This window comes from Uloborus diversus, chromosome 7, assembly GCF_026930045.1.
Source record: "Uloborus diversus isolate 005 chromosome 7, Udiv.v.3.1, whole genome shotgun sequence".
In the NCBI taxonomy this organism is placed as follows: domain Eukaryota; kingdom Metazoa; phylum Arthropoda; class Arachnida; order Araneae; family Uloboridae; genus Uloborus; species Uloborus diversus.
In genome coordinates, this window is record NC_072737.1 from 5,162,814 (window position 1) to 5,188,355 (window position 25,542).

The window sequence follows — 25,542 nt, forward strand, 5'->3', positions numbered from 1 at the left end:
GCGGATCACAGCAAGTAGAAGTTTTGTTATGTTCCTTCACAGGTGCAAATCGGGGTGGTTCAGAGGGGGCATCGGTCAACTGCAAGTTGGATTGAAAACTGACTCATTGCAGAAACATTAAAACGCCATAAAAAAATTCCCTAAAAAGGGGAAAGCATGCGGATCACTGCAAGTAGAAGTTTTGTTATGTTCCTTCACAGGTGCAAATCGGGATGGTTCAGAAGGGACATCGGTCAACTGCAAGGTGGATTGAAAACTGGCTCATTGCAGAAACATTAAAACGCCTTAAAAAAAATTCCCTAAAAAGGGGAAAGCATGCGGATCACAGCAAGTAGAAGTTTTGTTATGTTCCTTCACAGGTGCAAATCGGGGTGGTTCAGAGGGGGCATCGGTCAACTGCAAGTTGGATTGAAAACTGGCTCATTGCAGAAACATTAAAACGCCATAAAAAAATTCCCTAAAAAGGGGAAAGCATGCGGATCACTGCAAGTAGAAGTTTTGTTATGTTCCTTCACAGGTGCAAATCGGGGTGGTTCAGAGGGGGCATCGGTCAACTGCAAGTTGGATTGAAAACTGCCTCATTGCAGAAACATTAAAACGCCATAAAAAAAATTCCCTAAATAGGGGAAAGCATGCGGATCACTGCAAGTAGAAGTTTTGTTATGTTCCTTCACAGGTGCAAATCGGGATGGTTCAGAAGGGACATCGGTCAACTGCAAGTTGGATTGAAAACTGGCTCATTGCAGAAACATTAAAATGCCATAAAAAAATTCCCTAAAAAGGGGAAAGCATGCGGATCACTGCAAGTAGAAGTTTTGTTATGTTCCTTCACAGGTGCAAATCGGGGTGGTTCAGAGGGGGCATCGGTCAACTGCAAGTTGGATTGAAAACTGCCTCATTGCAGAAACATTAAAACGCCATAAAAAAAATTCCCTAAAAAGGGGAAAGCATGCGGATCACTGCAAGTAGAAGTTTTGTTATGTTCCTTCACAGGTGCAAATCGGGATGGTTCAGAAGGGACATCGGTCAACTGCAAGTTGGATTGAAAACTGGCTCATTGCAGAAACATTAAAATGCCATAAAAAAATTCCCTAAAAAGGGGAAAGCATGCGGATCACTGCAAGTAGAAGTTTTGTTATGTTCCTTCACAGGTGCAAATCGGGGTGGTTCAGAAGGGACATCGGTCAACTGCAAGTTGGATTGAAAACTGGCTCATTGCAGAAACATTAAAATGCCATAAAAAAATTCCCTAAAAAGGGGAAAGCATGCGGATCACTGCAAGTAGAAGTTTTGTTATGTTCCTTCACAGGTGCAAATCGGGGTGGTTCAGAAGGGACATCGGTCAACTGCAAGTTGGATTGAAAACTGACTCATTGCAGAAACATTAAAATGCCATAAAAAAATTCCCTAAAAAGGGGAAAGCATGCGGATCACTGCAAGTAGAAGTTTTGTTATGTTCCTTCACAGGTGCAAATCGGGGTGGTTCAGAGGGGGCATCGGTCAACTGCAAGTTGGATTGAAAACTGCCTCATTGCAGAAACATTAAAACGCCATAAAAAAAATTCCCTAAAAAGGGGAAAGCATGCGGATCACTGCAAGTAGAAGTTTTGTTATGTTCCTTCACAGGTGCAAATCGGGATGGTTCAGAAGGGACATCGGTCAACTGCAAGTTGGATTGAAAACTGGCTCATTGCAGAAACATTAAAATGCCATAAAAAAATTCCCTAAAAAGGGGAAAGCATGCGGATCACTGCAAGTAGAAGTTTTGTTATGTTCCTTCACAGGTGCAAATCGGGGTGGTTCAGAGGGGGCATCGGTCAACTGAGAGTTGGATTGTAAACTGGTGCTATCCAAAATCCCCATTCTCGGTAATAGGCGTGGTCATTGCATTTCCTTTGTAAAAGATCCGCAAATGTAAATTTCGCAATAAACGTTCAAATCTGTCAACGTGTGCTGGTGGTTTTTCAATGTGGTGATACCATAGACTAATAATAAGAAATAGACCGAGCTGTAGCAACCCTTTTGCTGCTCATAAACCAAACCATGTGACTGGTGGATATCCTAGCAACAGCGGGCATTGATCGTAGCAGACGATCAACGCCCGCGAGAAATAAAATAAATAGAATTGATGGAACACGGAAGAATGATCTTTTATGGAGTCCGATTTGTAAATTTGTTATTCTAAGTTGTAAATATTTTGTTAATATAGTGAGTTTTCCGTTTAGATAGTACTGTGCATTTTCTTTATTCAATTTCAATAAATCCCCAAGCAATTAAAGATGCAAGCGCCCAAAAAGAATCGGCAAACGGTACGATTTTTACCTACAATTACAATTTAAGATACCGATTAGTACATTTTTGCGTTAACGCAAAACGTTTACGCCATTACGTTCACTCCAACGCTGACGTAGCAGTTCCAAATGAAATAAAAGTTACTGAAAACTGTGATCAAAAACTAATTACTAATGTCAAAATAATGCATAACTAAAAGAAAAACAGTTCCATCTCTGCACCTGGAAAAAAAATTATAATGAAAACACATTACGTCTTAAAATACATGTCGAGTGCCAAACTATGGATAATGTTGCCATCTAGCAACCATGCTGCGAAAGTTTTCGCCAAGCCTCCCACCAGTCACATGATGTATCCATGAACCAATATTTTCATCAGCAAGTCTGGGAAAGCTCAGTCTACTCTTATTATTAGTCTATGGGTGATACTTAATCCCAATCTCCATACGTCTTAATAAAAGTACTGGATCTGTTTTTCAAAGGCTCAGTCGATATTTTCAACTTAAATGCAGTCAAACTAGCCTATAACGAGTGCCAAAAGACTGCGATATTTGCTAGTTATAATTAAGTGCTCATAAAAGTGGGGTTCCTGAAAAAAAAAAAAAATCTAAAACATTTCCACATACTTACTTTGTTTTTTCCCCCCAAAGAAGATGGTTAATTTGCTTAGAAATGTCATAGTGTGTCTTTCTTGTGGCTTTTCTTACGAGGAATACACCTGAACTGAAAATCATCGTCATATCCAGCCCTGGGTTTGAAAAAAAGAAAAATTGAAGTTTTTCTGAACATCAAAAGCCTTCACATTTGTCGCTGTATCGTCGTTGCTTTCATTATTATTATTTTTTCTATCTACATTAGCTTGAATTTGAGTTAAAATATTCTCAAAAGTGACAACGTTGGCGTCAACAGAAACAGTTGAATTCCAATAATCCGAACTCCAACTAACTGAATCGAATTTTATCCGAATCGCTTTCAGAATTTGAACTAAAAAATGAAGGCGATTGCACTTGCTGCCGATTCCCGAAATTATGATACTGTCGACGCAAGCTATTATCCTTCTCTCCGCGAAGCTAGTCAAACGGCTTACTTTGACTGAGAGGTACAGCAGCAATGGCTTTCATTCATAGTACAGAATGTACACAGTACGTACTGTACTGATGTACAGCACTTGTTAGTACGCTTTACCTTTCTGTCATTTAAAGATCTTTTTCTTTAAAAATAGTTTTTTCCCTATCATTTTCAGCATACATGCGGTAACTGATTAAACTAGACCTCTTTACCAGTAAATCTCAACTGTCCGAAGTTTTGACTATCCGAATGGTCCGGTCTCAATTGATTCGGATAATTGGAATTCTATTGTAATTTTCAAATGCTGCTCTACTCCACAAAAAAAAAAAAAAAAAAAAAGTCGTCAGCACTTGTTCTCATTATATATAACTTATCACTAGTTTTCGGTGGACTGAGAGTTATGTTCCCGTAGACTTAACATTGTACCAACCAAATCTGTATGATTTCCTCGCTAAATCCGGGTTCTTACTAAATCAGAGCTTTATCGGGGCTGCGGAGTCGGAAGAAAAAAGACCAACTCCGACTCCGACTCCGATCCCGGAAATTTCAGAACTTTCAACTCGGACTCCGACTCCTTTACCCCAAGATCAGTCGACTCCGACTCTGAGTTCGCAAGCACTGCCAGAGTTGCTGACTTGGGGGGAAAATGACCGACTCTGGCTCTTGAAATTTTAAACCTTCCACTCCCGACTCCTTTACCCCAAAATCAGACCGGCTCCGAATCCGATCCCGGAAATTTCAGAACTTTCAACTCGGACTCCGACTCCTTTACCCCAAGATCAGTCGACTCCGACTCTGAGTTCGCAAGCACTGCCAGAGTTGCTGACTTGGGGGGAAAATGACCGACTCTGGCTCTTGAAATTTTAAACCTTCCACTCCCGACTCCTTTACCCTAAAATCAGACCTGCTCCGAATCCGATCCCGGAAATTTCAGAACTTTCAACTCGGACTCCGACTCCTTTACCCCAAGATCAGTCGACTCCGACTCTGAGTTCGCAAGCACTGCCAGAGTTGCTGACTTGGGGGGGAAAATGACCGACTCTGGCTCTTGAAATTTTAAACCTTCCACTCCCGACTCCTTTACCCCAAAATCAGACCGGCTCCGAATCCGATCCCGGAAATTTCAGAACTTTCAACTCGGACTCCGACTCCTTTACCCCAAGATCAGTCGACTCCGACTCTGAGTTCGCAAGCACTGCCAGAGTTGCTGACTTGGGGGGAAAATGACCGACTCTGGCTCTTGAAATTTTAAACCTTCCACTCCCGACTCCTTTACCCTAAAATCAGACCTGCTCCGAATCCGATCCCGGAAATTTCAGAACTTTCAACTCGGACTCCGACTCCTTTACCCCAAGATCAGTCGACTCCGACTCTGAGTTCGCAAGCACTGCCAGAGTTGCTGACTTGGGGGGAAAATGACCGACTCTGGCTCTTGAAATTTTAAACCTTCCACTCCCGACTCCTTTACCCCAAAATCAGACCGGCTCCGAATCCGATCCCGGAAATTTCAGAACTTTCAACTCGGACTCCGACTCCTTTACCCCAAGATCAGTCGACTCCGACTCTGAGTTCGCAAGCACTGCCAGAGTTGCTGACTTGGGGGGAAAATGACCGACTCTGGCTCTTGAAATTTTAAACCTTCCACTCCCGACTCCTTTACCCCAAAATCAGACCGGCTCCGAATCCGATCCCGGAAATTTCAGAACTTTCAACTCGGACTCCGACTCCTTTACCCCAAGATCAGTCGACTCCGACTCTGAGTTCGCAAGCACTGCCAGAGTTGCTGACTTGGGGGGAAAGTGACCGACTCTGGCTCTTGAAATTTTAAACCTTCCGCTCCCGACTCCTTTACCCCAAAATCAGACCGGCTCCGAATCCGATTCCGGAAATTTCAGAACTTTCAACTCGGACTCCGACTCCTTTACCCCAAGATCAGTCGACTCCGACTCTGAGTTCGCAAGCACTGCCAGAGTTGCTGACTTGGGGGGAAAATGACCGACTCTGGCTCTTGAAATTTTAAACCTTCCACTCCCGACTCCTTTACCCCAAAATCAGACCGGCTCCGAATCCGATCCCGGAAATTTCAGAACTTTCAACTCGGACTCCGACTCCTTTACCCCAAGATCAGTCGACTCCGACTCTGAGTTCGCAAGCACTGCCAGAGTTGCTGACTTGGGGGGAAAATGACCGACTCTGGCTCTTGAAATTTTAAACCTTCCACTCCCGACTCCTTTACCCTAAAATCAGACCTGCTCCGAATCCGATCCCGGAAATTTCAGAACTTTCAACTCGGACTCCGACTCCTTTACCCCAAGATCAGTCGACTCCGACTCTGAGTTCGCAAGCACTGCCAGAGTTGCTGACTTGGGGGGAAAATGACCGACTCTGGCTCTTGAAATTTTAAACCTTCCACTCCCGACTCCTTTACCCCAAAATCAGACCGGCTCCGAATCCGATCCCGGAAATTTCAGAACTTTCAACTCGGACTCCGACTCCTTTACCCCAAGATCAGTCGACTCCGACTCTGAGTTCGCAAGCACTGCCAGAGTTGCTGACTTGGGGGGAAAATGACCGACTCTGGCTCTTGAAATTTTAAACCTTCCACTCCCGACTCCTTTACCCCAAAATCAGACCGGCTCCGAATCCGATCCCGGAAATTTCAGAACTTTCAACTCGGACTCCGACTCCTTTACCCCAAGATCAGTCGACTCCGACTCTGAGTTCGCAAGCACTGCCAGAGTTGCTGACTTGGGGGGAAAGTGACCGACTCTGGCTCTTGAAATTTTAAACCTTCCGCTCCCGACTCCTTTACCCCAAAATCAGACCGGCTCCGAATCCGATCCCGGAAATTTCAGAACTTTCAACTCGGACTCCGACTCCTTTACCCCAAGATCAGTCGACTCCGACTCTGAGTTCGCAAGCACTGCCAGAGTTGCTGACTTGGGGGGAAAATGACCGACTCTGGCTCTTGAAATTTTAAACCTTCCACTCCCGACTCCTTTACCCCAAAATCAGACCGGCTCCGAATCCGATCCCGGAAATTTCAGAACTTTCAACTCGGACTCCGACTCCTTTACCCCAAGATCAGTCGACTCCGACTCTGAGTTCGCAAGCACTGCCAGAGTTGCTGACTTGGGGGGAAAATGACCGACTCTGGCTCTTGAAATTTTAAACCTTCCACTCCCGACTCCTTTACCCCAAAATCAGACCGGCTCCGAATCCGATCCCGGAAATTTCAGAACTTTCAACTCGGACTCCGACTCCTTTACCCCAAGATCAGTCGACTCCGACTCTGAGTTCGCAAGCACTGCCAGAGTTGCTGACTTGGGGGGAAAATGACCGACTCTGGCTCTTGAAATTTTAAACCTTCCACTCCCGACTCCTTTACCCCAAAATCAGACCGGCTCCGAATCCGATCCCGGAAATTTCAGAACTTTCAACTCGGACTCCGACTCCTTTACCCCCAAGATCAGTCGACTCCGACTCTGAGTTCGCAAGCACTGCCAGAGTTGCTGACTTGGGGGGAAAATGACCGACTCTGGCTCTTGAAATTTTAAACCTTCCACTCCCGACTCCTTTACCCTAAAATCAGACCTGCTCCGAATCCGATCCCGGAAATTTCAGAACTTTCAACTCGGACTCCGACTCCTTTACCCCAAGATCAGTCGACTCCGACTCTGAGTTCGCAAGCACTGCCAGAGTTGCTGACTTGGGGGGAAAATGACCGACTCTGGCTCTTGAAATTTTAAACCTTCCACTCCCGACTCCTTTACCCCAAAATCAGACCGGCTCCGAATCCGATCCCGGAAATTTCAGAACTTTCAACTCGGACTCCGACTCCTTTACCCCAAGATCAGTCGACTCCGACTCTGAGTTCGCAAGCACTGCCAGAGTTGCTGACTTGGGGGGAAAATGACCGACTCTGGCTCTTGAAATTTTAAACCTTCCACTCCCGACTCCTTTACCCTAAAATCAGACCTGCTCCGAATCCGATCCCGGAAATTTCAGAACTTTCAACTCGGACTCCGACTCCTTTACCCCAAGATCAGTCGACTCCGACTCTGAGTTCGCAAGCACTGCCAGAGTTGCTGACTTGGGGGGAAAATGACCGACTCTGGCTCTTGAAATTTTAAACCTTCCACTCCCGACTCCTTTACCCCAAAATCAGACCGGCTCCGAATCCGATCCCGGAAATTTCAGAACTTTCAACTCGGACTCCGACTCCTTTACCCCAAGATCAGTCGACTCCGACTCTGAGTTCGCAAGCACTGCCAGAGTTGCTGACTTGGGGGGAAAATGACCGACTCTGGCTCTTGAAATTTTAAACCTTCCACTCCCGACTCCTTTACCCCAAAATCAGACCGGCTCCGAATCCGATCCCGGAAATTTCAGAACTTTCAACTCGGACTCCGACTCCTTTACCCCAAGATCAGTCGACTCCGACTCTGAGTTCGCAAGCACTGCCAGAGTTGCTGACTTGGGGGGAAAGTGACCGACTCTGGCTCTTGAAATTTTAAACCTTCCGCTCCCGACTCCTTTACCCCAAAATCAGACCGGCTCCGAATCCGATTCCGGAAATTTCAGAACTTTCAACTCGGACTCCGACTCCTTTACCCCAAGATCAGTCGACTCCGACTCTGAGTTCGCAAGCACTGCCAGAGTTGCTGACTTGGGGGGAAAATGACCGACTCTGGCTCTTGAAATTTTAAACCTTCCACTCCCGACTCCTTTACCCCAAAATCAGACCGGCTCCGAATCCGATCCCGGAAATTTCAGAACTTTCAACTCGGACTCCGACTCCTTTACCCCAAGATCAGTCGACTCCGACTCTGAGTTCGCAAGCACTGCCAGAGTTGCTGACTTGGGGGGAAAATGACCGACTCTGGCTCTTGAAATTTTAAACCTTCCACTCCCGACTCCTTTACCCTAAAATCAGACCTGCTCCGAATCCGATCCCGGAAATTTCAGAACTTTCAACTCGGACTCCGACTCCTTTACCCCAAGATCAGTCGACTCCGACTCTGAGTTCGCAAGCACTGCCAGAGTTGCTGACTTGGGGGGAAAATGACCGACTCTGGCTCTTGAAATTTTAAACCTTCCACTCCCGACTCCTTTACCCCAAAATCAGACCGGCTCCGAATCCGATCCCGGAAATTTCAGAACTTTCAACTCGGACTCCGACTCCTTTACCCCAAGATCAGTCGACTCCGACTCTGAGTTCGCAAGCACTGCCAGAGTTGCTGACTTGGGGGGAAAATGACCGACTCTGGCTCTTGAAATTTTAAACCTTCCACTCCCGACTCCTTTACCCCAAAATCAGACCGGCTCCGAATCCGATCCCGGAAATTTCAGAACTTTCAACTCGGACTCCGACTCCTTTACCCCAAGATCAGTCGACTCCGACTCTGAGTTCGCAAGCACTGCCAGAGTTGCTGACTTGGGGGGAAAGTGACCGACTCTGGCTCTTGAAATTTTAAACCTTCCGCTCCCGACTCCTTTACCCCAAAATCAGACCGGCTCCGAATCCGATCCCGGAAATTTCAGAACTTTCAACTCGGACTCCGACTCCTTTACCCCAAGATCAGTCGACTCCGACTCTGAGTTCGCAAGCACTGCCAGAGTTGCTGACTTGGGGGGAAAATGACCGACTCTGGCTCTTGAAATTTTAAACCTTCCACTCCCGACTCCTTTACCCCAAAATCAGACCGGCTCCGAATCCGATCCCGGAAATTTCAGAACTTTCAACTCGGACTCCGACTCCTTTACCCCAAGATCAGTCGACTCCGACTCTGAGTTCGCAAGCACTGCCAGAGTTGCTGACTTGGGGGGAAAATGACCGACTCTGGCTCTTGAAATTTTAAACCTTCCACTCCCGACTCCTTTACCCCAAAATCAGACCGGCTCCGAATCCGATCCCGGAAATTTCAGAACTTTCAACTCGGACTCCGACTCCTTTACCCCAAGATCAGTCGACTCCGACTCTGAGTTCGCAAGCACTGCCAGAGTTGCTGACTTGGGGGGAAAATGACCGACTCTGGCTCTTGAAATTTTAAACCTTCCACTCCCGACTCCTTTACCCCAAAATCAGACCGGCTCCGAATCCGATCCCGGAAATTTCAGAACTTTCAACTCGGACTCCGACTCCTTTACCCCAAGATCAGTCGACTCCGACTCTGAGTTCGCAAGCACTGCCAGAGTTGCTGACTTGGGGGGAAAATGACCGACTCTGGCTCTTGAAATTTTAAACCTTCCACTCCCGACTCCTTTACCCTAAAATCAGACCTGCTCCGAATCCGATCCCGGAAATTTCAGAACTTTCAACTCGGACTCCGACTCCTTTACCCCAAGATCAGTCGACTCCGACTCTGAGTTCGCAAGCACTGCCAGAGTTGCTGACTTGGGGGGAAAATGACCGACTCTGGCTCTTGAAATTTTAAACCTTCCACTCCCGACTCCTTTACCCCAAAATCAGACCGGCTCCGAATCCGATCCCGGAAATTTCAGAACTTTCAACTCGGACTCCGACTCCTTTACCCCAAGATCAGTCGACTCCGACTCTGAGTTCGCAAGCACTGCCAGAGTTGCTGACTTGGGGGGAAAATGACCGACTCTGGCTCTTGAAATTTTAAACCTTCCACTCCCGACTCCTTTACCCTAAAATCAGACCTGCTCCGAATCCGATCCCGGAAATTTCAGAACTTTCAACTCGGACTCCGACTCCTTTACCCCAAGATCAGTCGACTCCGACTCTGAGTTCGCAAGCACTGCCAGAGTTGCTGACTTGGGGGGAAAATGACCGACTCTGGCTCTTGAAATTTTAAACCTTCCACTCCCGACTCCTTTACCCCAAAATCAGACCGGCTCCGAATCCGATCCCGGAAATTTCAGAACTTTCAACTCGGACTCCGACTCCTTTACCCCAAGATCAGTCGACTCCGACTCTGAGTTCGCAAGCACTGCCAGAGTTGCTGACTTGGGGGGAAAATGACCGACTCTGGCTCTTGAAATTTTAAACCTTCCACTCCCGACTCCTTTACCCCAAAATCAGACCGGCTCCGAATCCGATCCCGGAAATTTCAGAACTTTCAACTCGGACTCCGACTCCTTTACCCCAAGATCAGTCGACTCCGACTCTGAGTTCGCAAGCACTGCCAGAGTTGCTGACTTGGGGGGAAAGTGACCGACTCTGGCTCTTGAAATTTTAAACCTTCCGCTCCCGACTCCTTTACCCCAAAATCAGACCGGCTCCGAATCCGATCCCGGAAATTTCAGAACTTTCAACTCGGACTCCGACTCCTTTACCCCAAGATCAGTCGACTCCGACTCTGAGTTCGCAAGCACTGCCAGAGTTGCTGACTTGGGGGGAAAATGACCGACTCTGGCTCTTGAAATTTTAAACCTTCCACTCCCGACTCCTTTACCCCAAAATCAGACCTGCTCCGAATCCGATCCCGGAAATTTCAGAACTTTCAACTCGGACTCCGACTCCTTTACCCCAAGATCAGTCGACTCCGACTCTGAGTTCGCAAGCACTGCCAGAGTTGCTGACTTGGGGGGAAAATGACCGACTCTGGCTCTTGAAATTTTAAACCTTCCACTCCCGACTCCTTTACCCCAAAATCAGACCGGCTCCGAATCCGATCCCGGAAATTTCAGAACTTTCAACTCGGACTCCGACTCCTTTACCCCAAGATCAGTCGACTCCGACTCTGAGTTCGCAAGCACTGCCAGAGTTGCTGACTTGGGGGGAAAATGACCGACTCTGGCTCTTGAAATTTTAAACCTTCCACTCCCGACTCCTTTACCCCAAAATCAGACCGGCTCCGAATCCGATCCCGGAAATTTCAGAACTTTCAACTTCGACTCCGACCCCAAGATCAGTCGACTCCGACTCTGAGTTCGCAAGCACTGCCAGAGTTGCTGACTTGGGGGGAAAATGACCGACTCCGGCTCCGACTCTTGAAATTTTAAACCCTCCACTCCCGACTCCTTTATTCCAAAATCAGACCGACTCCGACTCCATCCACAGTCCTGCTCGCAATCAGCAAGTTCGACTGCATTTCTCACTGTAGAGCTGCGAATCATTTTGCGCCAACAGAAACTGAATGCAATCAGCCAGAAAATCGGAAAATAAAGTCGTGTTTATGGGGTGGAAAGAACATATAGCTCCCATATCACCCTTCAAACCGAAGAGGCAAAATATTGTCTTGAGACAGAGGAAGGTGCACCAATTTACGCGTGGTTCAATATATTACACTATAATTTTGACTAAGTGTTCATTTTTCGGAAAATCCCCCTTTTAAAATTCTCTCTTCGTCATAAATAACGCTAATTTACTGGTTGCTAAGGGCGGATAAAGCAACCTTTTTAAGGGTATTTTGTTACGTAATTTGCTCATGTAATTTTCCTTAGTTGCCGTTTTCGGCTCATCTTTCCGCCTGTTTTAATTTTTTACTAGTAGACTGGCACTTTAATATTTCATGTTTCTCTTTTTGTTATTTTCTAAAATTTGTTATACAAGAATTTCATTTATTATGGTATTTTAAGTAAATATTTTTTCCGTTTATTTTACTATCGTTTGGTTTGTTGCTTTCAATATTTTTCTTCAATTCCCATCAGGGTTCGATAATATCATGATATTTTTGAAAATATCGAAAATATCCGATATTTTGATATATATCGGATATTTTGATAAATATCGGATGTTTTGATAGATATCCGATATTTTCAATTAACACAAATTAAAGTCTTCAAAATAGTAAATGCATCCTCAAATTACTCTTTTTTTTCTTATATTATTATTACTAGATTAAATTTTCATTTTATTTTTTATATCTAATATTTCATTTTACATTTCTATCAATTTTAATGGAGTTAACTTAGCATTAGCTGTTTTACTCATTTTTCTTCTGTTAGCTACTTTTACAGTTATATGATTCAGAAGTAAAAAATATGCATTAGTTGTTGCACATTCATAAGACATTTTCTTTTTTCTGACCAACGCTTCATAATTAATTAGGCACTTTTAACATGAATTAAATTGCTACATTACTAATAGTTTTATGAACATACTAGTGGCACCCGCACGGCTTCGCCCGTAATAGAAAAATTAAAGGTCTTTTGGTTCGCTTGTATATTTACAAATAATGTATGGTGAATTTTCTCGCCAATTGGCTTGTACCGACGTTACAGTTCCACGTTAGGATAATTTCGTATCTCGCCCATTGGCTTGTGCCCATGTTACGATTCCACGTTAGGATAATTTCGTAATTTATGATAGTTTTTTTCTTAAAATTGGAATAAAAAAAGAACCACATCGAATTTTCGAAAAATCGCTTCGAGGTGCACACCCCATGCTACATACTAACTTTGTGCCAAATTTCATGAAAATCGGCCGAACGGTTTAGGCGCTATGCGCGTCACAGACATCCTACAGACATCCTTCAGACATATTACAGACATCCAGACATCCAGACATCCTCCGGACAGAGAGACTTTCAGCTTTATTATTAGCAAAGAAAATAAAAAAGGAATGTTATATTACTCTGTTATATTAATGATGTACTAATACATCATTAAAATATAGTACACAACTTTTTGGTTATATTTTTAATAATAAATGAACAACATTACTATGTTAATATAATTTTTAGATTGAAAATACCATAGTTGAAAAAATAAGTATCGAAAATATCATGATATTTTCAAAATAAATATCGATATATATCGTGATATATATCGGCAAACTCTGATTCTCATAATAGTTTCTTCTTCTGCATTTTTATGATTTTCTCTTTCTTTCTTTAGTTTCTTTTTTTTTTTTTTCGTAAAAATTGTTTCTATATCGTTTAAAGAAGTTCTTTCATTTTATAGATTGTGAAATCGCATTTCAAATGGTTTAACAAGCATGTTTGTGACAATTTTCGCATCACTATTTTTTTGCACTAATTTTTTCAAAAATTGTAAAAGAATAGCGTCAGGAGTAATACTTCTTAACAGAATAGCTTTTTAGACATTTTCTGTGATTTAAACTGCATTCAACTTTATGAAACGCGTGAACAAAAATGAAATATAATACTGCCTTAGAAAGAGCAAGAAAGTCCTACTTTGTCGCGAACCCATGAAAAAAGTGTTTTACACAGTATCATTTTTTAAATACATCATCAATTTTCACATTCAATGGCTTCACTTAAAGTCATAAAATTAAAACCAGATTCGAAAAATCATTTTTTTTTTGCTATATTTGTCGCCAACGTGGCAAAAGACAATATATCGCCATGTTGGAGACAAAAATTTGTCGACCCAAAGCTTGGCAATGTATTGCCAAGTGGTAGCCAAATTATAACATTGAGGTCTGCATTTGCATTGAAATTATTAGTGAATTGCCGCAAAAAGGTATAAAAGACCCCCCCCCCCCTTTGGTACATCCAAATGCAACCAAAAGAAGAGGTGCACAAGTTAACTCCTCTCAGACGGGAGTCGACACTGGTTGCCGTTCAAATTATATGAAACTTTTTTTTACAATTGTTTTGACGTAAAAGGAAAAATATAATAAGGTAAGACCCCTATATATTCCAGCCGACGCATCACCTTAAGATCAGCCATTTTGGATCGGAGCGCGTGTCTGAGTGGTTGTCTTTTCTGGAAAGTTATCGCGTTTGGTGATTTTTCACTGCGAGCAATGTTGTTGTTTCCTTCAGTCAAAAGTAGTACTTTTAGTCACTGAAATTGATAGAACAAGCCAAAAAAAAAAAAAAAACATGGAGCCAGAGAATACGTTCATTTTCCCAACAGTTATTTTTAAATTAATTTTTTTAATGTCCGATTTTGCAAATAAGGCGTGATCTTGATGACGTCACAAATAATGCACTTTGCCGCATCTTTCTACTACGTTCCCACGTTATGATAATCAAGAAGCGAAATAAAATTGTGCTCTCTACGCTTGCTATCAACCCAATCGTTGCCAATACACGTGAGTAAAGATGCGAATTAAATATTTTGCTCTGTGAATGGCAACACAGAATGGCATTTTATCATTTGTGATGTCATCGGCAAGAAATGTAAACAATGAAAGTGCACCGATTTAAGTATTTTTTTAAAAATATTAAACTTAAACATTAAAAAAAAATGGTTAGATCCTATGTTTTAAGCATGTCCTTTCAGAAAAAAAAAATACTTTTAAAATTTTAGAAACGAACCCATTATTAGTGGCACACGTGAATTGTTTATTAAATAAAATATTATTTTCGGCAAATTTGGCGGAACCCGAAACTATGTTGTGGTAACCCTAGCAGCGCAACAATGAAAAATCTGACCCAAAATGGCTAAACTTAAGCTGGTGCGTCGGCCTGTATACAGTGGCTCCCAAAAGTCTTCGTACACCTACGACTTTCAACGAAATAAGCCCCAATCCATTGGTTAGAGTTAATATTTCGGAAAAGGTATTTAATTATAAGATCTATGATCAATTTTTAACAAAACTACATGAAAAGTTTTTTAAAAATATTGAAACTTAATTTTTTTAAAATCAAAAAACAAAAAGTGCCGGAAATTTTATCTCACAAAAGTCTTCGTACACTTTATAAAATGTCTATATATTATTGAATAATCTAACTTTTGATTAAGTTATTAATTAGTAGAATATCATACAGTATTCATAACACCTTTAAAACGTCTGGGAATAAATTTCATTCTTTTTCTTTCTTTTTTTTGCGTAATTTCTGAGTAAGTGTTCAACCACACTTCGAGTCTTACTGTTTCTAGCTCTATTTTCGTTTTAAAACCCTATTTTCGTAATCTAGCCTCCAGATGTCTCTTAATACTTTACATTAAGTTAAAATCTGGTGATTGAGGGGATATTTTCTAAACTTTAGGACAATTTTCGAGGCACTAGACGCAAACGTTGAAAACCGTGTGCTTCTTATCGTTATTTTGATAAAAAACAAAGTTGTTTCCAATAACCAAATTTTGGCTAAGAGTTCAAAATTGGTTTTTAAAATATTTAAAGGAACAGCATGATTCATTATTTCATCAAAAAATTAGAAAATACCAAGTCCTGATGCTGATATGCACCCTCACACTAGAACACCTCTACCGTCCTGATTAACTGGTCCAAATAAGTTCTTAAGATTAAGTTCCTAATTTTTTCTTCTACTTACAGTTATACAACAATTTAACCAAAAATGTTGAATTAATTTTTATCTGTAAGACGTGATTCTAAAAGGTTTTTAGCTTATTTATCATTGATTTTGCGACGAAAAGCGTAAGCTTTCTATTTTTCGCACGACCAAGAAAATTTCTGCGGGAAGAGGTCCCATTTAATCCAGCTAATCAGAGAACTTGGCGAACAATTTCAGGTGAAAATTAAATGTAAAATGTTTAATTTAACTCTGCAGAAACTTTTACAGCACTCAAATGTGTATTTTTCATACATTTTTTAACTTTAAATTTCCGATCACGTTTTGTCAACTTTTCCGGTTGACTTTTTCTTACCTTGTTTTGGTCCGATTCCTTTCTTTAAAGCATTTTATCTAACACTTTACTATACAAACAAATAAATTAACTAATTTAGAGACATTTCAAACCAATTTACCACTACTGTGGGGGAAAAAAATCAAATTTTGAATGGTGTTTGCGGTTTTTTACGAATACCAGCCATTTTACAGTAATAAGCACAATATTAAGGAATAAGTAAACAAAAAATTAAAGCCAAATGACTTATAAGGGTTAACACAATGGAAAAATATTAATGAAACGGCATATGATAATTTTAATCATGAAATTATTCGAAAATATTTGAGTGTACGATGACTTTTGTGGCACGTTATTTCTCTGTCTTTTCGTTTTCTGACCCATTCCAAAAAGAAGATCCGTCAATATTTTGAAAAAAACAATGGGTTGTATTTAGATTGACATAGGAATGATATGAAAAAATATTGGACTTCATATTCGAATTCAGTTTCGAGTTATTTTGACTTTACTAAAAAATTTCAAAGTGTACGAACACTTTTGGGAGCCACTGTATATATTGACTCAATATAATAAAGTGTGCGACTTGAAAAATCAACTTTCGATTTTTTGGGGACACCCCCTAATACACATAGTTAACATTAACACACAACATTAATAAGAGGATTGAACGGAAAAAGGTTTAGGTTGATAAATTAGCTCATCTGAACATGGAATATTACTAACCAGGAAACATCACGATCAAGGAAATTCAAAAAAATTCCAAATTGGTGGCATTCGAAAGAGCATTGGAAAACATGTTTATGGCACTGAAACTACGTGCCCTCGTGACCACGTTATCGAAATATGATGTCTTAAAAATTGCCGAAATTTTTAGTAAAGTCGCCAAATTTAGCGAGTTTTGTTCAGAAATGGAAGGTACGGCGCAAATTCAACATCTGCATCTGACAAGACATTTCACTTCCATATTTGGTCACCACCAAAGCGCGTGAGAAATATTGCATTAATTCTTTACTCGGGGTGACTACCATGGCGCGGGGTGTCGTGGCACAGACTGCGGCATTGAAATTTTTAGGGGCTTGTGTTCCGGGATATTAACGTACAACTGTATAGGGGAAAAAGCCACAGCCCGAAATATTTGTTTTATTTTATTGTAAAAACAATGGAATTTTTTGTTATTCTTAAGACTGTCTGTTAAAAAACTGATGTTTAAAACTTTTATGCTTCTGCGGGTGAAATATTTCCACTAAAGAGTTTATTCGATGATGAAACTGTTTTGAAAAAAATATGATAACCGTAGAGAAACGGTAAACACACTTTAAAGTCTTTTTTTTTTTTGAAAAGTCGTAAATCTGAAGTCTTCAACAGTATCTAAATACGAAGAAAACGACATTTTTAAAAATTTTCAAACCATGTTCTCAAATTAAAAAAAAAACGATTTCTGTCAGTTATTTCCAGTGTGTTTTTCGTTATATGTATCGTTTTCAAGTTATGTGTAAACCCTCTAACAAGTCAAATTAAAAAAAAAAACTGTATTAATTTTTATTTTGCTTCGTATTTGAATTCCCTTTTAACGTGAAACATAATTGGTAAAAGTGACTTCAGTATTTTTTAAAATGACTAAATAACATGCAATATGATGTGCATTTACGTTATAGCGACTTTCAGTTGCAGTGACAGACTTTTTCGAACTACTGGGGTTGTTGTAATGAACGTCGACTATAAAATTTTTGATAAGAATCTGTTATGAAGTAATTTCCGACATCGTTAGTTTTGCTGTGCAAATTTTTGACATTTACTATCCGTTGTTCTCTTTTTTTTAATTATTATTTTTTTCGATTTTAAATTAAACATTTTCGCTAGCAGTGGTCAGACAATAAAACTTCATGAATGATAATAACTTTTGAAAAAATAAATAAGAGCTGGGATACTACAATCCATGATCATGTTCTTTCAACATCAAAAACTATCCATTTTATTTTCAATATATAAGCTTTAATAAGCATGTTTTTTTTACTTATTCATATTAATTCTCGTACATAATTATTAATTACTTACAACACATTTCATTACAAGAGTACAAACTTAAATTAGTTAAGTAAAACACACTTGAAATGCACTTAAATTCTGAAATGCATTATTATCACGATTACAAAGTTAAATCCTACGTTCAATTTCGTTATAAAGTTGTAGCTCCTCTGGATAAAGCTCTCTAGTTTCCATTTCACAGGCTTCATAGTTACTTTTTAATTTTACCCACACAAGTAAAGGGTTAATTCGAAACATCGTTTACGCGCTTTGCAGATGACCAGAAATGGAAATGAGAGTCTTGCTAGACGCAGGCGATGAAATCGTGGTATTTTCCATTTCTTGCCAAGTCTTTAAATTTGGCGAATTTTCGTAAGATTTCGACAGACTTTGACCCCCCATATCTCAAAAACAAAAGGACGAGGGCACACAATATTTGGGTCAAATTTTTTTCTAAAGATACTCTTTCGAATGCGACCATTTTTAACTTTTTTCATGATTACTGAACTCGTGATGTTTCCTGGTAAGAATTATCTATTATTTCTCTTTTCTTTTTTTTTCCAAAAATGTCCGTTACCATACTCTTATATAACACTATAATGCTCGTATTTATTGTAGGGCGGCCAGGGTAGTTCAATATCATCCTCTTCTATAACATTTACAGTAGCTTATTTATTTGGTGAATACTGTAAAAGTACTTATTTTCGCGAGACTTACGTTTTCTCGATTTTCACGTGGCAGTCATAATCACGAAAATTTAAGCCTCGCGAAATATTTTTGTTTTACAACTTTCGGTCTGTTCATATACAAATCACTAAATTTTCAACTGGAATAATCACTGATGTCTTTATTTGCGCGAAAATAAGTGCTTTTACAGTTTTGGAACAATAATCTTTTTGAAATCTAAAACGTTCTTCCACGGGACATTCTCGGTTGCCAGAAAAAACAAAGGAGTTGCTGAATTGGCTGTTATTGCTAATTCATATACTTTTCTTTTTAAGTCAAGCTATACTCAATACAAATATTGGTGAAATTTGAAAATTCCGATGGCAAACAAACTAATGGCGTCAAACAGATAGAACGTCTGGCGTCAAAATTATATGCCTGAGGTCAGCTCGTATTTCTATGAGTCCTATTTCTCATTGCATCCACTGATGTACTTTGTAAAATTTGCGCCTGTCAAATTCGTTTGAACCTTATTTTTTTGAGCAATCACATTGCTTATTGTTCTCACTTGACTGTTTTGATGTCCTATGATTTTATTGCTCCCCGCCCCCTTCCTCTGCAGCACCACCGTCGACCGAACTCCTCCCGATGCTGCTCCTCTAGCGAGCACCGTCTCCAGGTTGCGTCCATATCCTACACACACATATACGCGCATACATACATACATACACACACTGTAGCATATCTATCCACTCACACACCACCTACAAACACACCCACACAACACCGCCTACACACACGCGCGTACATACATACACACACACACATAAACGCGCGCATACATACAATCACGCCTACGCAAAGATACACACGCTCGTTATTGCGAGAAACATAATTTGAATTTAAAATGCCGAAAATTCAAATTATATATATATATTTTTTGTTACTTGGTTTTTTTTTTTAGTTTACTTAAAAGTAGTTTCCCTAAATCGCTACAAACTATCATTTGTTTTATGTCGAACTACTCGCTATACAACTTTTTTTTTTTAAAAATTTGTACGCTACACTACAAACCAACAAACTAACAACTAAAAAATGTAGCTACTACAGATTCGTCGCTACTTGTGTAGCGCGCTACTTCCAACCACTGCATTAACTTGTACAAAAATTGCTTTCGCGCTCAAAATTTACTTGCACAGCAAAGAAACAAAGTTACTGTTGATCAAGCGGGAGTGAAGTAGTGATGTTCCGGGTATCCGTATCCGTACCCGTAGCCTCGAATATCAAAGGGAAAATAAAGACCCGTATCCGTATCCGTTACTTTTTTGACGGATCTTAAACGGATCATTTCTATTCTAAAAATGTTTAAATATTCGAATAAAAGACTCTTAAATTCCGTTTAAATTAGGTTTTATTCCCTATTTAAATTATAAGGTATCATTTCAGAAGCCAATTTATACCCCCCCCCCTCCTCCTTCCGTTTCAAAAAGGAAGGGGAAATAAGTTTTAAAAGTGTGCATCAGTGTGTCTTTTTGTGGCAGCGTAGCTCCTAAACAGAAGAATCGATTTTGATAGTTCATTTTTCGTTCAAAAGGTGACTTGATCGAAAGTGTTCTTAGCTTGACCTCGTTTTTGTAGAACTTTAATTACCGGAAATATTAATTAAAATCCCATTTAACGTTTTCACAATTATGGTAGTAAAAATTTACCCGTACGTTAAAAATGTTGGCCCTAATTGAAAGAACGAAGTTTTCTTCGTTTGATATTTATTTGAAACTTCCAACTTTACAGTAGGAGCTATAATCTTGTTAAGCAAATTTTAAATGCCATTCTAAGCCTTTATACGCGTGATTAGTAGAGATTTCATAGTCGGAAGATAAGGAGAAAAAGTTCAATGATTTAAAATTTTTACCTGCTGTCAGTCATAATTGTTAACAAATGCGTGTTCTGACCCGCGAAAATCATCTTAATATGAAGTCGCCTCTCTGGGACATGTTTTGTTTTTTTAATTTTTAATTTAATATTAGTTTTTGTTATTGATTTGAGGTTTCTGTTATTCTTCATTTTTGTTTTTCTCGGCATCCTTCAAAAAAAAGTGAGACTAAATTCTCTATTTACTGTTTGTAAAGGTTTCCCGGCTCTGTATTTCGTCTGTCGGAGAAGTTCGGTGGAATGGGTCAGCGCTGCATTTATGCTGAAATAAAATGTGAAAAATTATTTCTAGCCTGTCCAGTAGCAGCTTTACACTCTTGCTCCTGTATCCTACATCTACCGAGTAAGCTAGAAATAATTTTTCACATTCCATCTAAGCATTAATGTACCGCTGATCCATTCCTTCCAACTCTCCCTCAATTTTAACGGAGATTTCTTTAAAGAGTGAATCATAGTCTTGGATTATATTTTTGCCGCAGTTGACATTTTTTGAAGAAACTGCCATTATTCTGACGGGAATACCTTCCGTAACGAATTTTACACTTAGATAGTTGAATTGGGTTTAAAAAAAAAAAAAAAAAAAATAATAATAATAATAATAATTGAGATCCGTATCCGCGGATCTTGACACTTATGATCCGTATCCGTATCCGTATCCGCGGATCTACCTTTTTACCGATCCGGCACATCACTAAGTCAAGCATTGTGAACCAAAACAAACCCAGCGTACACATGAAGAATTTCCAAAGATTTATTTTTTTTCCCGTCTTGTTAAGGAAAACTTTTTATTAAATGTCCATCGCAAAGACTTCTTTTTTTTTTCCTTTTTTCAGTTACCTATTCGTAATTAAACTTGAACAGTTTAACATTATTCAACTAACATTACTCATTTTGATAAAAGAACATTACTCATTTTGATGAAGAATAAAGTTGATGGTTGCTGTGCGTACGCATTTTTAATGATCAGCAGCGTGGCCGGAAAATTTTTTTGACGGAGGAAATTGGGAGGGGGGGGGGGCAGAGGCGGCAAATAGGGAGGTCAAGAGGGGGCGGTTGCACCCCCAAATTTTTTGAGCAGAATGATAGAAAATGGGTGAATTCAATTTATGTAAGTCGGAAATAAATGTTCACTAAAGGAAATCTCGCTGGTTCTAAGCAACTATTTGATGAAACTCGACACATTCTCAGACTAGAAGAAGTGTTTTTCGTTATTTGGATGATGACTTAGAAATTCATGAAGTATTTTCGGCTTTTTCAGAACATAGAAAACTGATAGAAAACCATGGTTAATTTTAACTAAAGACGACATTGCCTTATATAGGCTAAATATTTCACACTTGTGTCCCCAGTGTTACGATGGTATGTCCAATACGAGAGGCTCGTGAAAAGTGGTGTGGCAGCATGGTTTTCACAAGAAAATTCCTTGATATTTTACATTCACTTTTACGCTCAATTTTTTAAGTGTATATTTATTTAATGAGTGTTCATTGCTTTCTTCTGCTAGAAACACGTTTCAGCTGCTCAATACACTATAATGCTTTCATAGAAACTTCTTCAAAATGCATGTGATTATTTAAAAAAAAAAGACATATTAACCAAATACCTTTTATGGGGCTCTATAATTATGCAATCGCTGAGTGACACAAGGTATTCTTCAAGAGTTAAAACGATAAAACCATTTCTCTATAACTTCAAAGCAGTGATTTGACGACTGGAAGAATTATTGCAAAACGATTCTTTCAATGGTGAAAAAGCTCATGCCCTTTAGCATGTATGACTTCGTTTGAACATTATCCAATTTGTTTGCACAGGGAAAAGGTTTTTGAAAAATGCTTTACTCTATCAAAATCTATGTCTTCAATCCGCTACTTGACTATTCAAACCACAGTTCAATCTACAATTGATCTGTGTGTACATTTCAATCAATCATGAAATTTTTCAAAAAAAAATAAAAAAAAAATTCTTCCTCCTAGACAATTTTAAAGAGGTGCAAAAAAAAAAAAAAAAAAGTGACAAATCCACATGATGATGATGTGAACATTCATTTTTGAATATTTTGTATGAAGTAATAGATTCAGTTTCGAATGAAATTAACACAAAATTTGATGATAATTATTTTTCTGTATGGTTGGCTGGGATTATGGTTATTTGGATTTTGAAAACGAGAAATAAAATGTTTCAACTGTGAGTAAAATTTTTAGCATGAGGAAAGAACAATTACAAGCAATATACCGACAGAATGATTTTCACATCCAGAGACTGCAGTTTTGTCCTTATTATGGGCTCATCAGTCTGGAATAGTGAATAACAGAGCTGGAGTCAGATGATATCTCATTGAAGCTGCGAGCACCAACATGACTAGATTATTCAATGATGAAAAGTTTAAGCCCCTCACAGTTTTTGAAGTAGCATGGGTGATTTTGAAGAGCAAGATATAAAAAGTGTTTTTATACATAACTTTGTGTTACTTCAATTATTTTTTAACTATTACAATCGGTTTAGCTAGTAGAGAAAGATTTTTTTTTGTGTGTCTCAGGAGGTTAGAGAAATATTTTCGAAGCACAAAGGGGAAAAAAATACCTTTTCTATTTAGCTGAACTGGCAAAACAGCACGACATTGGGCACTGATAGATTAGTAACACGATTCCCCGCTCTTCCGAATTCCAAAAATCATGCATTATAACTTTTCCAAAAGGTATAAAAACTTTAGTAGCGAGATGTTTTGTATGATAACTTTTTAGTCAATGAATCAAAATTTTGTTTCTAAACACTAATTTTATTCATACTAAACCGATTTTATGACAACTTCTTGTTAGCTAATGTGTGTTTGGTTTCGCTTTGGGTTATACATATTTTAAAAACCCGACCCCCCAAATGAAATGGTGAAATGCCGCCCCTGAGGGGGGGGGGGACACGGTTAGTTTCAGTCGTTTTCAAAGGTTAGGAAAGGAATATGACTATATAAATTCTGAATGGTTTACAAAAAGGGGTACACGTCATGTAAAGGGTTGAGAACCTCTGGTCTAAAGTTTGAGACTTTAGACAGAGCCGTGTCCAAGGGGAGGGTTTTAGGGGTTAAACCCCTCCCATTGAAAAAAAAAAAGTATGTCAAATGAAGAAAACGATCGACTTAAATTAACTTTAATGTGAAAGCCTGCGTTTAACGTCCCCCCCCCCTCCCCTTTCTCTCTGAAGTTCTTCTGTAATTTTAACTCAGTAATTCTGTATTTCCCCCCCCCCTCTAATTCAACTCAGTTGGACCTAAACGCTTGCATTTCTTTCTCTTATGACTTAAAAAATGTTGCATAACATTCAAATGTTATGTAGTTTACAGCTGTTAAAGCTTTACCGACTGAAATAATATTTTGGAAAAACTGTGGTGGTAGAACCGTTGAATTATCAACCAATACAAAGCATTAATATTGCTTATTGTAAGGAGGTAATGATGAATTTGGCATGTGTTGCAGCTATGAAGATGTATTAGTGATTGTGTTTAGTAATGTAATTTGCATTTACAATAGGCTCGTTCTAAGCATTATTTTAGAACATAAAATCTGATAATACATTCTCTTACATAAAATTAATTCGTGAAGAGTTTTTAATACTTGTTGCAATAAACTGCATAGTTAACAGATTTAATTAAAAAGAAACGAACAAGGTTTGATAAAAGTGAACCTGTAAAATGAAGGAATACTTTGGTCACTCGAGCAGCCAGAATTATTCTTCTAGGGGAAGAGGGGGGGGGGGAGGTTACAGCAGAACTTACAGGTGCATAAACGCCATACTGGGATCGATAATTTGTAGTAAAACTAATAAAGGTTGTGAGGGATTTAATTATCCCCCCCCTCAAGCAAGATTAAAACCCCTCCCTTTATGAAAATCTGGACACGGGCCTGACTTTAGAAGTATCGTAAATATATTGCATACATTTTCGAAAAGAAATATTGATGCATTCATGCGAATTTTTTAATATTCTTCTATCAATTTACCTGTTTTACGTTTAATTAAAAAAAAGTACAGGAATTAATGATTGTATCCAATCAACGCCTCCTAAATAAGGCTAAGTGGTTAGGCATTTAGTATATAGAAGGCGTTGATCCAATCAAACCTGCGCGCTGATGCTGCCATCTTTGGAATTAAATATGAAGTACAAGCAGTAGTTTTGATTTTTTTTCCGATTAAGAAATTTAAATTCAGGTGTAGAAATACTTGCAATTATTTTAGAAAAGGGAAGGAAAATGATGCAGCGTAAAAGTGTATGCATTTAAAACGGTCGTCGATTGACTTATAGCGTCACTTGTATAATGTAAATGTAAGCAACCATTGTACAATGCTGCTTTCTTGATGTGAACACAATAAACAAAATATATGTCATTACTTGAAATTATTTAATAAAATCTTTTTGATAAGTCATGATGATGATCAGTAGAACTTAACCCTTGGTAAGGTGAATTGTCTTTAATTCATCTTTGAAGAACTGGGCTTTTGCATTCAAACGTTTTGTAAAGTTTATGAATGTTCACTTAAAAGTTAAAATAATAAATAAGAACTTAAGCACAAAAATTTCAGATTATTCCATACACGTGCTTCGGGGTTACAAAGAACCTCTTTTTCAATGCTTATGGATAAGAGAAATATTTTGCATTGGAAAAGGGGCTCCTTGTAACCCCGAAACACGTGTATGCAGTAATCTGCAATTTTTGCAGTGTTATACGTTGTTATTTTTTGCTTAAGTTTATTCAACTTTAATGCATATTTGAATGTCACGATACTATCAGGCCCAGTTTACTGTCTGGGCCCCCTCAGGTTTAGGGCCCCACTTTCTTTTCAAAGCTACATCATATGTCAATGAATTTGCATATGTTATGCTTTAAATATAAAATTACGAGTATAAATAAACACAATAGTTGTCAAATTTTAGTTTCTTTTTCTCTCATTTCTCTATTGTTTGCGGTTTAAACTAAACATCCAGTGTAGTTGGATAACAAGTAATCTTATACTATAATTAAAAAATACATTATATTAGAGTTTGTACCAAGAGAATAAATAATGAGTTTGAACAAGTTTTTTCTTTTTTCCATATGAGGCA